Raw genomic sequence first — 3,881 nt, 5'->3', positions numbered from 1 at the left:
ATCGCTCACCATGAGCAGCCCTCTAGATACCCCATTTCCCATAGTTGGTTGACTAATCCAACCCATTGGTTATGTAGGTTATAGGAAGGATTAGGGTTATGGTTAGGGTTAGGGTTATGGTTATGGTTATGATTAGTGGAGGTTTTCAAATGGATGGCTGCAAATTAAACTCCTATAAATCGAATGGTTAGGATTATGGTATGGAGGTGGTTTCTTAGGGACACCCTATCTATGCGAGGTCCTATAGAATGAATGGGTAGGATGAGTCAAACAACATGTAGGTGGTGTTTTATAGAGGGCTGCTCACGGTGAGGTATCGCGCAGAAAACGTTAACCCATAAAATATAAGAGTGCTACCTATAATAGAGTCCCATTGTGCGGAGGAACACCGTTAAGATCAATTTTAACAATCAATACCATGTTCCACATGAGGACTTTGTGTTCATCGGGTTGATCAACGTACCCCGATCACCATGAAGAACATGTGGTGCCCACAAAGTGGTGTGAGAGAGAGAGAGAGAGAGTTTAAGGGTGCAATTCGGGTTAGGTTGGGTTAAGATTTTGCTAAAAATGAAGGGAAGTGATATATTTGTCCTCTTTTCTTCCCCGGGCTACCCCTTCTAGTGTATTTATGATGATTCTTTTTACACTAGAAGGGGGTGAGTCAGGGAAGAGAAGGGGGCGAATATATCATTTCCCTAAATGAATTGAAATCAACCTGAACTCGGTAAAGTTAATTTCCGAACCTCAACCCCACTTGCAGCCTTAGAATTTTTTCCGACAATAATTTCAGTCAAATTTTTCTATATAATGATTGTTTTGTAATAGTCGTCTGACTGGTGGGTGAGCGGTCCGATTGGTGTGGCACATTTGCATTTGATCGGACCGCTCGCCCACCAATAAGAGGATTATACATTGACTTATCTTTTAACGGTAAGAATTTAAGCATTTTTTCGACTTCAAAATAAAGAATGAAGCCTTTGTGAGTATTGTCTTTGTGTAAATCTTATGGGCTAAATCCAATTTGATTAGGACCAATTACCAATGGGGGACAAACATTAGACAGAATTATCAACTGAACCAGGCTTTTCATAAATTACCAATGGGGGACAAAATCTGTCTTTTCAGTAAAAGCTGGACGAAAATACCCTTTGGCATATAAAACAAGTTTTGACTTTGGAAGGGGGTTTTCAAGTCTCTACGATTGGGTTATTAGGTATCAAAATGGGGTTACCAATTTCAGAACGGGGTTTTCAAGTCCCTGAAAATTGACCGAGAGTTCTGAAGTTTTGGAAGAGGGTTTTCAAGTCTTTAGGAATGGGGTTATCTAGTATAAAAAATGGGGTTACCAATTTCAGAATGGGATTTTCAAGTCTCTACGATTGGGGTTATTGGTAACCCCATTTTGATACTTGATAACCCCAATCCTAGAGATTTGAAAACCCCATTCCAAAACTCCAATACCCTCGGCCAATTTTCAAAGACTTGATAAGCCCATTCAGAAATTGGTAACCCCATTTTTTTATACTAGATAACCCCATTCCTAAAGACTTGAAAACCCTCTTCCAGAACTCTCGGTCAATTTTCAGGGATTTGAAAACCCCGTTCTGAAATTGGTAACCCCATTTTGATACCTACTAACCCCAATCGTAGAGACTTGAAAACCCCCTTCCAAAGTCAAAATGTGTTTTATATGCCAAAGAGTATTTTCGTCCAGCTTTTACTGAAAAGACAGATTTTGTCCCCCATTGGTAATTTCTGAAAAGCCTGGGTCCAGTTGATAATTATGCCTAATGTTTGTCCCCCATTGGTAATTTTCCCATTTGATTATGAACAAACATAGGTGGATCCCTCGACATCCCTAATGGTGGTAGATAAATATACACTGAAACATAGTGTGTACACATCTGTTCTTGGTGAAGAATAGCGTGGAAAGAGAACTAGTAAAAAGGTGTCAACTTGAAGAATGAAGATGTATGGTCGCGGGTCGACTTCATCCATTCCCTTCAAAAGAAAAAAAAAAGGAAAAGTTCATAATTTGCGATGTATATCTCCCAACTTTCAGGTCTAAGTTTACTTGGAATGAGGCCCACTTTCCAAATGCAGTTGAGAAGTGATATATTCATCCCTTTTTTCTTCCCCGGGCCACCCCCATTCAGTGTATTTATGAGTCTTATGACTACTACTTTTGGAACTACAAGGGGTGGCCCGGTGACGAAAAGGGGGTAAATATATCGTAATTGAATTGTGGGCCCGGAGAGTAGAGGGAATGTCAACGTCACTTTGATAATTTTGTTGGAAAAGCAAGGTGCCCTACCAATCGAATTCCACCTTACACGTGTGATTTGAATTATGCTTGTGGGCCCCACTTTGGGTAACTGACAAACTAGTCTTATGTAAGATTTTGAGATTAAAACATTGTTTTTGAGTGACATTAATCCCAGCCCTTAAAAAACAGTGAAGGGTGATTTATGGGGTGACACACGGAGTGAAACCACTTCATTTTCAAGACGAGAAATGCTAAATTGAAGGGCACCCTTGCACCCAAGGCACTGAAAAATGCAACATTAGAGGAGTTATAAATGTGGTTAGCACATTGCTCTGAATTCCCTTCCCCAACACCTATTCAAGATCGCCTCCGAGGATTTCTGGGGATGTATCTATATTCGCCTCTCATGGCCCTGTGCTACTGTTTGTTTTCACCTTGCTATTTCTTTTTTCTACCCATTTACTGTTGTAACTCCAAAGGGAATATGTTCCCTTATTCGCCATAGTGCCCCAACTTCTTGTATCCTTTCTTTTTGTTAAGATTCTGGTCGGAGTGGAATCAGATTCACTTATTATAACCTATTTCACATGTGGGCCAACTTTTCTCACAAGTACAAGGTCATTCTTAAGCCCATTCACCACATATGGGACCCCAAACAAATAGACTCTCAACTAAAGTGGACCCATATGTGGTGGACCTCACCTGGCAATTCATTGGGCTCATATTTGGGTCATTCACATCACTAGTTTGGGCCCACACAAGGTTTTGTAATTCTCTTTCCCAAATTTCGAGTGCATGTAATGTAATTATCAGAGCACTGCTTATTTGACATTAAAAAAAACTAACAAAGAATGCTAAAGCGAAGGGCACTCTTGCAAAAGCAAGCAGCAAGGGCGCCCCATTTGATCCATGTCATCAAAGTGCATTAATTATTCCATTGCTTTTACATTTTTGTTAATGCACTTTGATTATAAGAATCCAATGAGGGCCCCCTTGCGCATGATTTTAGCAAAGGCGTCCTTAAGTTTAGCATTCCTCAAAGCAAACACACCTTAATCTTTTCCATTTCCAATTCTAACTAAAACTCGGTTTAAAACAAGTTAGTACAGCAAGACAGCCGCTTAACCCCCTAACAAATCCAATATGCCTTAATTTGGTAGAACCATATAGGGTGTGCTTGATTGCCAGAATCAGGTGTTGGAATCGACATCCAATTTTCATTCCACCTGATTCTAACGTTTGGTTAAAAAAATGAATTGGGGGGGGTGGGGGGAATGGACACTGGAGCAGAATTTAGGGTTACAAAAATTGCCCGAATCTGTTTCCTGTCCTAATAGGTGGTATTCTGATTCAACCAGTTGTAATGATTTTTTTATAAAAAAAGTTATTTAATTTATATATATATATATATATATATATATATATATATATATATTTTAATTCCATTTACATGAGAATTGGAATAGGAAGTGGATGCCCATTCCTATTACTAATTCCGGCAATCCAAACACAGCCATAGTAATTGTGGATTTGAAGTAAGAGTGATAAGACAACCCAAGGAGCCCACAAGCCTTTGTTTGAATCACATCAGTCAATAAGACAAAAGTTGGTG

The sequence above is a fragment of the Tasmannia lanceolata genome, unplaced genomic scaffold, assembly GCF_043159265.1.
Source record: "Tasmannia lanceolata isolate RefF3 unplaced genomic scaffold, GAP_Taslan_0.1 ptg000015l, whole genome shotgun sequence".
Classification (NCBI taxonomy): domain Eukaryota; kingdom Viridiplantae; phylum Streptophyta; class Magnoliopsida; order Canellales; family Winteraceae; genus Tasmannia; species Tasmannia lanceolata.
This window is presented reverse-complemented; position numbering follows the sequence as displayed.